The 14,956-nt window shown below is 38.2% G+C and overlaps 1 protein-coding gene across 1 annotated transcript in view; it reads right to left on the bottom strand.

Annotated features, from left to right (window-relative positions):
* lingo1a (leucine rich repeat and Ig domain containing 1a) overlaps nt 1-14,956 on the bottom strand; it is a 125,605-nt gene that overhangs the window by 30,388 nt on the left and 80,261 nt on the right. The window lies entirely within an intron of this gene.

The raw sequence follows: 14,956 nt of genomic DNA on the forward strand, positions 1-14,956 counted from the left end.
CAAGTGAGATTTGACATTTCTTTAAAATTACTCGGAAAGGGTGTTATTTTTATTATTTTTTCTAAGAAAACTTCCTACTGGTTCCTGCTTAATTATGCTGATCATGCCATTTTAGTTTCAAACTAGTTTCTGTTTAACTCAGCAGGCTACTAAACCTCGTGAGTCGTTGCAGCTTAATTTCCAACTAGTTTCTGCCCAACATCTGCTGATCAGGCCAGCTTAATTGTCAGCTAGTTTCTGGCCAACTTCCCCTCAGCTGGCCACTCAACCTAAATGAGTTGTTGCAGTTTAATTTCCAACTAGTTTCTGGCTAACATCTGTTGATCGGGCCGTTTTAATTTCCATCTAGTTTCTGTTTAACTTCCCCTCAGCAGCCCACTCAACTTAAATAAGTGGTTGCAGCTTAATTTCAACTACTTTATGGCTAACTTCCCCTCAGCAGGCCATGGAAGTGAAATTAGTTGTTGCAGATTAATGTTCACATTTTCCCCTGAATTTCTGCAGGTCTGTAAATTGAAGTTAATTCTTTAACCATTTACATTTCCACCAATTTCCATCACTTAAGCAGATCAGTCCATATTTGGAACAGTTTCCCTAACTGCCATTTTTTGAGAGTGACAGAGAAAACAAAGACAAAGAGTGACAAAGAGAGCCTGATTGTTGAATTGGTGAAAATGTTTGATGGTTAAAAACTTCTGCTGCAACAACTTACTTCAGTGTAGTCGCCTGCTGAGAGGAAGTTAGACAGAAACTCACCATAAGCAGAAACAGTAAGGATGTAGCAGCAAGACCCAGAGTGTATACTGATCTGAGAGGTGTATTTTGTTGTAAACAATTCAACTTTTGATTTATAAGAGGAAGAATGTCTTGCTGTGTGAATTGCTTCTTTCAGATTTAGTTGGAAACTAAAATGGCACAATCAGAAATGTATGTACTGTATGTAAATTAAATTTCATATATGTTGCTAGATAATTACCTACCATTACATTTCCAGGTAGTTCCCTTCAGAATTCATCCGTAGCCCAATGAAATGCCATACAAATACTACTATTTTGAACATCATACCAGGTATTTGATATGCAGCCTGCTCACGATCAGGTAGCCACAGGAATCCTGTTTCAAACAGTGTAAAGGCAAGTGCGCATGGCGTGCTATACCAACGGAGACAACAGAATGTGACAAAGAGCTGTCGCAGCTGTAGTGTCTGAAAGCTAAGCTAAAGTTCACTGTTCCCTGGACAGCAAACAGATGTACAATTGACTCTTGTAGTGAGCAGCAAAGTGATATTTCTGAAACCTTATCATCATAATTTTCAGACAGGTGTAACGTCACAAAGCTGCAATTCCAGGGTTCCACCTGTATACTGTAGCTTTAAACATACATTTAATTTTGCTAGCAATTACCAGGAGCTATTGTTGGCTTTTATGGTTCTTTTTGCTTCCATTAAAGTTAAATATTGCAACGTTTAACACAAAATATGTATCTTAGGATATTTTAAAGATGATCAAATCAGGATTTAATAAATTCCATTCCCCCGTATCGGCTATTAGAAGCCTATGATCCTCTTTATTTATTGATGTTTATACAGCGCTTATTCAGATTAGCCATCCTTAGATACTTGCCATATTATTTTAATCAACAGAATTGGAGTGTGTATAGAAAGTGTGCTGGGAGTGGTAATATTTCATGTGTGACAACTTTTCAAATCAACTGCTTTCATTATGCAGAGATCAAATCACTGTGCATTCATCATTGGTGACACCTGAAACAAACTTAAGTGCATTGAGCCTCACGAGATTAGTTAATGTAATGTATTAATAATGAAATTATATCATTGGCAGTTGCCCCTTTTTAGACTAAGTGTAAAGAGTGTTCTGCCTACTTCATTTGACATCACGTGTCAGTCAAGTTTTCACCCATAGCTGAAAACAGAAAATACCACTAAAGTATTTGTCTGGCAGTGTTAAAATGTGTCTCTGTCTTTCTTGCATCCTCAAGCTTCTCTGCACAGACGCTCAGAGCAACTTAAGCCACTCAGGCATCACAGCTACATGTGAATGTCATCAGCATCAGTTCACGCATGGCCAAGGCATCCTAGCCATGAGTACAGTGTATTTTTTTCTGTATTTTAGAGCTGTTTCCCAGTGCTTGGCTGCGAAACCATTCCTTAAGGAGGGACATAGGGTTCTTCTTTTCCAGATCAGTACACCGGACCAGATCTAAACTCAGCTGCAGAGGTAACTCAACAGCTACTTTAGTCTAAAAGTCAGTTGACATTATATTTCCCTGGATATGGATATGACATTAAAGAATAAATTATTTAAATAAGTTTTAAAGTCTGATGCCTGGCAACATTTTTCCTCTGACATTCACATGCTCATGCTTAAAGCTTTATGTGTTAAACACCAACTATTATCTGCGTACTAACAGCACTGGTCAAATGTATCTACTAGGTGAAGAAAACCCAGAAAGAATGAGAAAGGAAGTGAAAAGGATGCACCTCATGGGAAGGAGAAGAGAGGCTAAGTTCATGGTCTTTATCCCCACCCGCCTCGTCTCCATCCTCTCTGCCCTGCTAAGAGCTGCAAACAACAACAGAGGTAACAATGGATACCTAGTGACGCCATGGGCTTTGAAAGCATCCCATCAATAATGAATTCGCTCTGCTGTTTTTCTCACCACCGGCACGCATGCTTGTCCTTAATCCTTTGTTATACTGGGTGTGAGCGGTGTCTGTCACATGGACACTCTCGACTCTAAAGGATAAAGTGTTCTGCAATGAGATGATAAAATAACTATTTGTTTGTTGATGATAGAATCATTTCCCTTGTTATTCAGAAGGGTAAGTGGTTGTGCATACCAACCTACAAGGCTGTCATTCTCGCAGTTTAACTGTATTGATAAAGTCCACCTTGTAATTATCACAATCAAGAGTCACACGAATGCCTAGATTCTTGTTGCAGAGACGCAGAGGAATGTTTTTATATATTAATTCTTGAAATGTTCAAATGTTTTATTCATTTTCTCTCTCTGCCAAATTGAATACAGGTGACAAACGGAAACTTGCAAGTAAAATCCAGATCTTTTGAATCAAGTAAATTAGGATTCACCGGTGGTAGACTGTTTTTCATCTTGTGTTCCTTTGGTATCCTTTGGAATAAAACATGAAAGACTAGCTCTTAATGTGATTTGCAGCAACCAAATAATATCTGATTGTATCAGTGCACACAGATCTCCATGATATTATCCTCCAAACCTAGATCTTGAAAAAAAGAGTAGTACTCAATGAATTATGAGTAAATTAAAAAAAAAACAAAAAAAAACAGAAAGACAGTGCAAGAAAGTAATGCAAGCGGTTTTGTATTCAGAATACAGTGAACACTGTGGCTTCAACACATGACTGCACTGGACCACTTCATAGCACAATGGTTTATGACGCATCTATGCCATAAAAGGTTGAGGTGTCTGAAGGCGTGCTGACACATTTCAACAGCAAAGAAAAAAATATGAAAGTGTTTACTGATTATTTCTAGTTAAATATTCTCACAGTTTTCTCTGAAGCAATTCCTATTCTTCTGTCTTTTTTCTTTATTAGTGGAGCTGCACAAGGTCTCTTATCAGAAAAGTTTTCTTTTGCTCTTTTGTTTGTGGCCCAAGCAAACAATTTGCACCATGCTGTGACAGCTGGCGAACCGCAACCTTGTACAGGTTTCTTTTTTTTTCTCTCAGCACAGGATTTTGGATAGCTCTTGATAAGAAGTGAAGTTTGCCAAACCCTCCTGCTGAAAACAAACAAACAAAATCTGCTCCAAAGAAAGTGGACCCCCGTGTTAGGAAATAAATATTACAACTTTATATATATATATTATTCTTTTAAAACAGCACTCTAGAAATAAGCAGCTCAGTAGCCCGAAAAAGAAGTTGATTTTGTAAGTTTCTTGCAAACCACAGGTATAAACATTTCTACAATATGTATCATATTGCGTTCTGATTACAGGTATATGAGCTGACTCTCAGATCAGGAGGAGGAGGGGTTGGTGGTGGTGGCATGGCACACCTCAGTGAGAGATTGCTGTTTGAGACCATTTCTCCTGAGTTATTTAGCAACCTGTTGGGACATTTTGCAACCATCTTTGGGACAATCAAACCAGGTATTTTAAGCCAAAACACAATCTTTTCCTAACCCCAACCTGTCACAATGTAAAATTCAATTTCAAAACATAAAACAAATGGAGAGTTCCAACATATCTCTATGATAAGAAAAAGACAAATTTAACATATCTCTGGTTTACAACATTGTACAGTGGTGACATTTCTTCTGGCGATTGGCTTGAAAATAAGTCAGTCTCTTCCTCTATATCTCACAATTACACCCAAAAGCATTACCCCAGCCTGTTCAGTCAGGTCAAATCAGTTTCTTTTTTATGAAACCTAATATTACAAATCAGAAATTCGGCTCAAGGGGCTGTCTAAGATGAGCATATACAGATTCTATACTTAGCCGTGTCACAGGCTGGTTATGGTGACACAATGATTCCAGGACCACGGAGAGCGCCGTCACTCTGAGTGCTTTTTATTCTGTTCAGTACCAGGGACAGAGCCAGATTGAGGCAGATAGGTCCACAGCCACAGGCATGTCATGTTCTCTTTATACAGCAGCGCAGACAGACCCTCAGATACAGCAGAGCCAAATTATTTGCCACCTTTATTCTGCCGACAACAAGGATAGCCTTACCTCCTGCAGCAGCAACTCAGACAGGAGGAAGACCCAGATGCTCCGCTCCTCAGTGTGAGAGGGCTATGCTAAACTTGGCCTCAGAGGTCGTGCCGATATTATGACGGTCTTCCAAGGTCTGCAAGGTTAAAAAACATTTATGCCTCACGGATGGATGTCAAAGTTGCAGTAAGGCGCTGACTAAAGCTCTCAATCCAGGATCCGAATTGAAAATGTACTGTAAATGCTTTGATTCATCCCACAAAGTTCATAAATTCTATCTTATACTAAATAAATGTGTCAGCCTTCCTTTATAGCTCGGCATATGAATTTCAGTTGTTATTATCATTGATGCCATGTGTTTCCTTAAAACCTAAATCGTAAAAAAAATACAAGTATCATATTAAAATGCCCCAGTTCTTCTGTTTTTCATCTGTCTAAGGCTTTAACACCTCAAACATAAACATTCAGCAGCAGCGTGCACAAGCATCCCAAGCATCGCCACAGCAAGACCAATCAATCATTCTGTGCTCACCCCTTGTGGCCTTTTTAGCAGTGGCTCCCTAAAAGCCTCTGTTTTACCACCATCTTGCAACATGCCTTTCCTTCTGACCTTTAAATTGAATACACTTTAGTTGCACGGGCATTTATTACATTTCTGAACCACTCTTGTGGGTTCTGTGGAAAAATGCACCACACAAACTCTTTCTGCCTTTCTCTACTCCCACTGTACGAACGCAAGCACTCAAATACATGAACATTTCCTGTATGACACATTCTTTGTCATTTCTGTGTGTCAAATCCACTTCACATTATCAGCTCACAAACAGACTGGAAAGAATTGCTAATTAATGGGAACATGGTTGGCACGGTGGTGCTTGTTCAGAGGAGCATCACCAAACCAAAGTTTGAAGTAGCACCATATTTGTCTCCTTGTGACATGACAGCAAAGTGTGCTACTCAGTTATCACAATTTCTTTCTTACTTTTTTTTTTTAAATCGCTATTTCAGCTTGCAACATTAATTCATTCATTGTATTTTAATTGGGTTTTGCTGTAACACTGGAACAAACTTGGTATCAACACTGAAGAGCAGCTTGGCTTTTTACATTCATATTTTATTTTCTGTAAAAGAGCAACATTCGGCACAACATGCTTTTTGAACATGTATAATGAAGTAAACATGAAGACAAAAGCCATTTTAATTTTATATTTTCTTTTATATAATGTTTAAATGTGTGTGAACGCATTAAAGTGGCAATATGCTGCATATACATTATGCATAACAATGTATTTTTGCTTTATCATAGTTCTGTGTTGTGCTTTGCCTGATGCCAAAAATGTCTTGTATTTCTATATATTATGATGATAACATGCATAGATCGATAGATAGCATTTCTACAGCATTGTACAGGACAGTACTGTGTGTACACCTTTCTTATACCAACAGATCCAGCAGCTTTAGTGTTCAGAGTTTGGATAATTGCATACAAATGGCCTCACACATTCTCTCTCTCCATGACACTTGCTCTCGCACATACATAAACACACACACACACACACAAACACACACACACACACACACACACACACACACAAACAAATACACACACAGTCACTCACTCTCATCCTCACAGTCACTCTTTTGCCTTGACTTGTATTATTATGCTGCTATGTGAATTGCCTGGTGCAGTGAAAATGGAAAGCAGTGTATCTGGCGAGGTTGAAGGGGAAAACTACCCTCAATGGGCTTTGGAATGAATAAGCATTGTCATATGGGCTCGCATTCAGCAACCAAATGTGCAAAGAATTGGATTTGGCATTACTGACATCTGGTTTTATCCTTGTAAATGCATAACCTACCCAAATACAGATTCAAAATCCCACAGTCAAACATACTAATAATATCCAGTCAAACTGTGAAGAATATTGTTTGGGGACTACACAGGGTTCAGAGGTGGTCATCTTGATTTTGCAGTATGACATCCTTGGGTGAGAGCTATTTTTAATGAAGCGATAATGTTGCAAAGGTGTCAACCTGATGTGATAATGACAGTCATCAAGATCACGGAAATCTGTTTGAGACAGTGGGAGTACACCAGAGGACAATCTTTGTGATGGCCATAAAGATGAAGAAATATGCACAATGAGCAGCTAACTACACAGAATTACCCATAATCACTGCAAAAGATATTCCTCAAGGTTATTTTACTGTAGTTTTTACACAGTGGTCCCCATACAAGGCTTAGTAGCTCATTGGTTACCACTTTTAGGCTAGTTTTGCAGTGGAATCATCAACTAATATCAGATGGTTTGGGGTACACTGCCTTTTTTATAATGAAGAAGAAATACTCTCTACCCAAGTGACATTTACAAAAATCTATCCTCAATTTCAGAGAGATAACAGTCTTATTCAAACCAATTGCAGCAAATTGGACCTAGCTATGTTAGGCCAGTGGTCATATGAGCAACTCTTTGTCTTCAGTGGTTTAGATTTCCCACAAAACAATTGGCAGGCTGCTGCTCTCTCATTGCAACTCAGGCAGGCTCAGTGCCGTGCAAGAAGGACTGCAAAGAAAAATGATGCTCCCATGCCACTTACACACATTGCTTTGGGCAGACTATCATTCCCATTAAACTAATAACAGTTAGCTTCTTATCTCACAATGTCTTGGCAAAGTCACTTCCACCCTTGAACAGAACACAATGTCTTTGAATGCTGGGGCATAATCTATCACTGAGGCCCAAATGAGACTGCATAATCCTCTGCAATTTGCCTTTCCACTGCGTTTTTCAGTACACAAATTTCCCTTTTTGGTGACAGTGAGGCTGTCCTTCAACTTCACAATCAGGCAGAATTTTTTTTTATTTTTTTATCTTACATACTGTCAGGATGAGAGCCTCATCACTCATACAAATGTGTTTGTTTTGTTAGACTAAAACTGGAACATTTGACTTAAAATAAGAATAAAAAATTAAATAAAATAAGATTCTATAGTAAATATATAAAGCCGCATATGTCAACATTTTGGCCACTAGAGGTCAGATGGTAGGCTACAGGTAGTCGTTTACATCTATAAAGCATAGTCAGTCAGTGGACGAATAAGGGGTGATAAGCCAGATTAAGTTACATAGTTAAACAGTCAATGAAAGTTTTCCGTTACATGAACATTTACAGTCCAGGTATATACATTTTTCTAGATCTCCGTGAGTAAGCAGATAAGTAGGCAAATAAAACCATTCGTGGAAGATTTTCTGAACTAACAAGATTGAACAAGTTCAGTTATTACAGTCAAGTTCATGTACAGCAGGGCTTCATGCTTAACTATGCCATAACAATGTAACAATGGACTTTCAAAGACCAAACTGAACTCAACAATTGTGGAGTAAACATGACAGTTTTAAATATCTGATATGTAAAGAAAAATATCATCTGCGTACAAAGATATGTGGCTTTTTGTGCCTTTGAGGAGACACTGTACATATATATTTTTTCTCTTACCTGTAGTGCTATTTATCCATCTAGATCTAGTTCTAGCTTTGGATTTAGTTTTCCCTCTCTTAAATATAATGGAACTAGATGGGACTCGACTGGTGGTACTCAAAGTGCCAAAAGAAAAACTATTTAAAAAATTCAACAGCAATTTCTCTTTCAATGATCTGATTACTCAAGGTAATCTACAAACCTTGTTGTGAGCATTTCATCGTGGAACTGCTTTCTTTTCATGTTACCCTGCAGAAGGAAACATACATCTACTCATGGATAATAGGCTAGCTATCTAAGCTAGCTAACGTTACAGCTGAACCGAGGAGTAAGCCATTAGTTTTAACATCCTGCGTGCTGCTGAGTTTTTCAAATGCATTTTTTGCTGCTTTGAGCCCCACAAGCCGAGTATCATTTAGTTCCATTATATTTGAGAGAAGGCAGACATCTCCACGGTCTATATCTCCAGAACTCGGCTTCTCACACCTAAACGATCTAGATGGATAAATACCACCAAAATCAAAAATACATATTTTTGCTTTGAGGTGAAGTGTCCATTTAATCATTTGATATATTGAGATGTGATCTACCAGTCAATTAAGGTAATTACTGGTAAGACTAATTAATTTTGTGTCACATTGTACAGTTCGAGTAATTTTTTACTCATACTCATATCATGAATGTAATATAAGCCTGTATTATCAGGTTCAACCCTGATAAGACTGGTTTTACTTGGGAAATTACATCTAAGACAAACTTGATGGTGGGACAAATAACCTAACATCAGACTTTAACAATGAAGCTGGATGAAAACTAGATGTTTTAAAAGGATCCTTTTCACTCTTCAGAAACAAAATTCAAAGCACCTTTTCAATTCATATAAGAGGTGTCAGCCTTGACAGAGTAATTTAGCACCTCTGAAAAATAGGTCCAATTATATCCACTGTGGCTGACAGTTCCTGGGGGATGCCCTCTACGTTGGGATATTTTGCTGTTGGCATTGAGTCTTAAGGGTGTTAAAGCTCTTCTAGAGCAAAAAGATCACCCAAACTATTAGTCTGGATGGCAGACAACTATGGAAGGTAAAGGGAGTTGAGGAATGGCATTGTTTTTGTGCTATCACCTTGAGAGTCAGAGGAGTATAATTTGGAATAAAGACTTGTGAAAGCATTATTTACCTGTCAAGAAACTGTGAATGACTCAGCATGTTCCCATTTGACAGGGTCTGCAGGTGAAAAATATTGACTGTTTTTGAATGATTTCCAAGTTTTCCTCCACTTTTGTGAAATATGTTTTTGATGAATAGATTCATCACATTTGTTTCTTACATAAAAACATGTACAATCACCTCACTGCTGCCTTTAAACATTTATTTTCCTGTGGTGCTCAAGGTTGTTGCTGTCCTTCTCAAGTTTAAAGGGTGGATGAAATGCAAATATGGCAAATACTTAATTTTACAATGTCCAACACAAAGCTCTTCACACAGTCTATGACCAACATGGCTGCGTAGTTGCTTGCCACGGGAGATCCTCCAAGAAAGAAAGGACACGTTGGAATTCCTTTGCTTATTTGGGTTGTACATTAATTCAATAAAGGAAATCATTATATTCTGGTCCTATTCTTAGCGTCGTTCATTCAAGGAATAGATACCGCATGTTAACCGTTAAGAGTTATGTTGACATTACACAAAGTGATAAGTGTGATAAAGTGTTTCCATGTTGGTGTTTCTTTAAAAATAATAAAGCAGGTGTAGGTGGTATATAAATACTGTGAAAGTATCAGAACTGTAAGCCTGTGAGAGCTGACCAATCATAGTGGACTGGGCAGTATGAGAAAAATAATGTTTTCAATTAATTAATTATTAATAAATTAATAATGATAGCATGTAAATATATTCTAGTTGCACCCAAAATAAAAAAAAATAAAAAAAAATATATATATATATATATATATATTTGTGTGTGTGTATATATATATATATATATATATATATCTCATCATCATCCATGTTCATCATCCATGTTCAGCCCAGGTTTCAGGACTTCTCATTAGCCATAAAACCTATTCAAGATTTAAGAAAATGCATTATTAATGCATGAATCTTTCAATACACTCAATGTCAGATTTCCACTCACTATACAGTATAAGTGTTGATTTCACTACTTGATGTTGGTTGTATGAAACAATGACTATACAGTCAATAACTGTAGATTATGTTTTATCTCGTGAAAAGAGCCATTTGGGTTTTCGTTTTTCCAACGAGACAAATGTGACAAATGTGTCTCCCTATAGACAAGCTATTACGAGCAGCACTTTGGCCTCAGACCCCTGCAGATATTCTGCTCATGGCCTCTGAAACAATGGCTCCATTTTTATTTATTTTTTTCATCTGCAGGGCACCATCCATTGCCGGGGCTACTCGCTTGTCATCTCGCCGCACAGACAATGGCTTCCTGACACGAGAGCTCCTTGTAAAAGATGTTGCCACCCCTCGATCTCCGTGCAACACAGGCACACACATAAAAAGTGTGCGCACGAACAAACACATAGTGTGGGTACATGAACACACAAATATGCACACCCACACACATACACACGAATCTAATCTGCCCCTGAATCAAATCCCATCCTTTTGTTTTTCAGGCAGTAAAGGAGGGCGAGGGAGTGGTATTGGGAAAGGTGTACACTGGTAAAGTAATCACTATTTCATGCGGTTTTGGGGTCACCCCCCACTCTTCACCAACACAACACCATTCTGAAGGGTAGAGAGATTTCAATCACTTTATAGCTGCCACCATAGCTTTAGTAAATTGTTGACAGCCAAATCCATGCCGATCCGTTGAGTGATTGCATGCTGTGAAAAGGTCTAATCTCATTTTCTCTTCAGCTTCTGACTGCCTGTAAATGAACAAACATTACATTTTGGTCTTCAGTGTATTTTCTTTTTCACAATTCAATGTTGCATCATACAGCAAGGACATTTTATGAACTGACACATAGTTAGGAGCAATAGTGACGGTCAAGAAACATCATTAAAACCTCTAAAGCTTTGGGGACCTTTGATTCTGTGCTAGGTGACATGTCTATTATAAAAAAAAATATCCCTTCTCAGGACTGATACATGTAAGACTGGCCTTACAGGATGAACACGAGATGATTAATTCCCTTTACAATTCTCATAAAGACATGGATGGTCAGTGTTCACTGATTTTGCTGATGTCACACATAAAAATGCTTATAGAAGCCCAGTGCCTCTGGCTGATTTTCAAATGCATGCACTTAATGCTATTCATGCATTTAATATAGTCACCAAAAGGCATGAGTCATGGAAAAATTATGAGGCAATGTATATGAGCTGCATCGCTTCAAAACAGAAATAAAAAGGGCAATTTCACAGAAAAACCAAACTGGTAAATTTTAACAAACACGCTCAATATTTATTGCATCATTTGCTGATTATAGTGTCGCCTGCCTCAAACACTGTCCTGTTTTATATGTACTTCCAGTCGAATCAAAGCACTTGCAGCTTTGACAAAAACAATTGGGAGACAAGTGAAGCCAGAATCTATTTTAGAATAGCTTTTGATGTTTAATGTGAGGAAAAGAATATACTTGAATCCTTTATTAACTGTGTGCAAATAAATGCCTATTCAGACACGTTTACAACCACCCCAGGGGGACCTTGTCAGTGTCTACTTTGTAATTCTTTGCTGTGTGTTCTACCGTTTATTCATCCTGCAATTATTGGTTCATCCACACTCGAGTATCTCACTATATACTCAAAAGACATTGGGTGTATTGCGGTCTAAATATGATCACTTTATCCACATTACAACTGCAAAGGAAAGTTCTATCATGTTGCTTTTGTGCTGAATCAAAGTTTCAACCTCTCTTGAACGTTTCTTTGCAACATGATAAACTGTCTTCAACACGCTGGAATTGTTTGTCATCTGCTGTACATTAAAGCTCCACTGGGGCATCAAAAATCCATTATGTTTTAAACATCATTTGTTTTCTTAGCAGAACATTTTCATACTAAGCAAATGACAGACAGCTCACTTTTTAACCCGTCATACTGAAAGTGTCTGAGCTGGCACAAAGCTAATGGCTTGCATTTGATGCCTCATTTGAACAAGGTGGGGACTTGGACCAAGAATGTTCCTACTCTGTCATTTTGTCTCTGAAGGCTAGCACCATTAACCCTAATGCACTGATGTAATGTCTATGTCACAACCTCAGTTTTTTATTTTTTATTTTAAAGGGGCTCTGTGGAACTTCTGTGTTGTGCCAGAAGCTGCTCATCAGTTTGTGTTAGCAGACTCCATTTCTAAACTAATGTTAGCTACCGCTGGCCTCTGTTAGCTGACTGGAGAGGGGCACTGAGCCGAGGCGCTCAAGAACGTGCATAAAGTCACATCCTTTGGACTGTCGCGGAAAATCTAGCTTGAGTCCTTCACAAATAAATCCACAGTCTAGCAGCTTTTAACAACTTACTTTCTCATTTTTCATGTCACGTTATTATCCTCTCACATATAGACAACCGAAAAGTGATTAATACATGTAAATTGCGACAAATTGTTACATAGAGCCCCTTTTTATTGAGAGTGACTTGCAAACACTGTTGTGAGCTTTTGAGACATGAGCTGGTGTGCACAGTAGATTGGACTATATAAATGGATACCTTGATAAGATAAGGTAAAAAATAAACTAACAAAACATACATGAAAGCCTGTATCACATATGTTCTATTTTATTTACATGACATAAAGAATTACATTTTATTATGCTCCCATTGCTGCAGTGTGTGCCAGTATAAAGGAAAAATTTAAGAAAGATTTTCACTTTTACATTACGTTACATACAATGCAACTCAACCTATGTCAGTTTGGCCAGAGTTATTAGCTGGTGGCGGCTACTGTGGCCTCAAGCTGCATATGCATATCCATATGAAAAGCTATAGAGGTCTGGTAAGTCCTCCGCCCAACCCAAAGTTGTAGTGTCCAGCTGCAGCCAAGGTGACATCACTTGAGGTTCATGAGGTTCACAAAAGACTCCATACAACGTTGTTTACATATGCAGACGAAGTGGAAACGGACCCTGATGTGTCAGTGTTGGTGGAGTGCATACCTTTAGGAGCATTGTCTCCTTCACCATGATTCCAAAACACGTTACATGTTGGACATACAGACATACAGCTGTGGTGACTATACTGTGCCTTATCTGCAGCCCTTAAGAACCTGCCAAATTCAATATTGTTTGTTGTGCACTGGACCCCTAAGGGCGCTGTAATTCAATTGTTTTACTATATTGGTGATTAGTGCAATGTGCCCATCTGTGATTGTGGAAGTAAGTTCGGGTTTGCTCATCTGGGCTTCATCTTTAGAGTTATTTATAGTCCTTGAGTATCTTTCTCTGACCTTGCTAAAAGTCTACCAGCTGCTATCTGACTTCAGCACAAATCCACATGGTGTGTGGCTTATTAAACACAATGAATCAAATGAAAACAAAATCCACAGTTCTGTCTTGTTTGATTTACAACAATATCCATTCCAACACAGACAACCCACTGTGATCCAACGTCTGTCAGGAACGCAGTCAAACAGAGCTGCATCTGTCAACATTTGCTGGGAATGGTAAGAACACAAACCAGTAGAGTTTACTTGGCTGAGAAAAAGAGTTTTTCTTTAATCACCCCAGGGATTCTTTTTACATTTTGGGTTATCAGAAGTTACAGTTACAGACATATTGACTTAAATGTTCAGTTTGCCTCCTCACCAAATAAATGATATAAATGATATGATATGTATGCATATATGATAATAATGGTACTTTATTTATCTCCACAAAGCAATTCTCTTCTCAATCTAATTTCTGTCAGGTGTCATGATCTGCAACAGAACATCATGTCAGGAAGTAGTTAGTCTAGCTCACAGGAAGTAAGCTGTTCTTATAAGCTTGCTATTGGCAGACAAATTCAGTCTGAATCCGCTTCTCCTTCTACTGTCTGCAACGCTATTTTGCAAGGGCGCCGTCACTGTGTCCTGGGCTTAGCACCTCCAAAGGCGATTGTGATTGGTTCAAAGAAATACAAACCAAAGAGTTTTTCCCCTATAACCCCACTGACTTTTCTCCAGCACAAGAATAGGTAACTGGTTGACTCTTACTAGTTCATATGATCTTTAGGCTTTCTGACTGAAAGGCAGAAGCTCTAATCCCGTCACCTCCCTGCCCCCTTACCAGTTCATAAAAGTGTGTTCAACAACTGTTGAGAAATGTTGAATTGGACAACTTTTAGCAATTTTAGCTGCTTTTAACATGGCTATAACTGTCAGTCAATGTATTCAAAACTTCTTACTTCTCAATTTAAAAGCCAAGCTCAGGTTGTGAATCATACAGAGTTTTGATAACAGAGAGAGGAAACATAAAAAATGCATTTCATACAGAGCAATCTTGCAGAGTTCTCACTGCTATCACAAACCTCACTCAATAATAATGGCTTGCCTGTATCACAATGCACTGTAAGAAGCAGTAGGCTGAAATCTGTTATCATAACAGTATCATTTTTTCCCTAGCTTTACTCAGGTTATAGGATAGATACAGCTATGATACAACAGCAATTTTACAGGAGCATAGAGTTAGGAGTTTTAGCAGCACAAACAGGGAATAGCAAATAAAACCATTTAACCTCTTCAACCTGTCTACCCTGTAGAGGCAAATGGCAAATACATAAATGTTTGGGTGTATACACACGACTGCTCT

The sequence above is a fragment of the Pagrus pagrus genome (genome assembly GCF_965226575.1).
Source record: "Pagrus pagrus genome assembly, chromosome: 10".
NCBI classification, from domain to species: Eukaryota; Metazoa; Chordata; class Actinopteri; order Spariformes; family Sparidae; genus Pagrus; species Pagrus pagrus.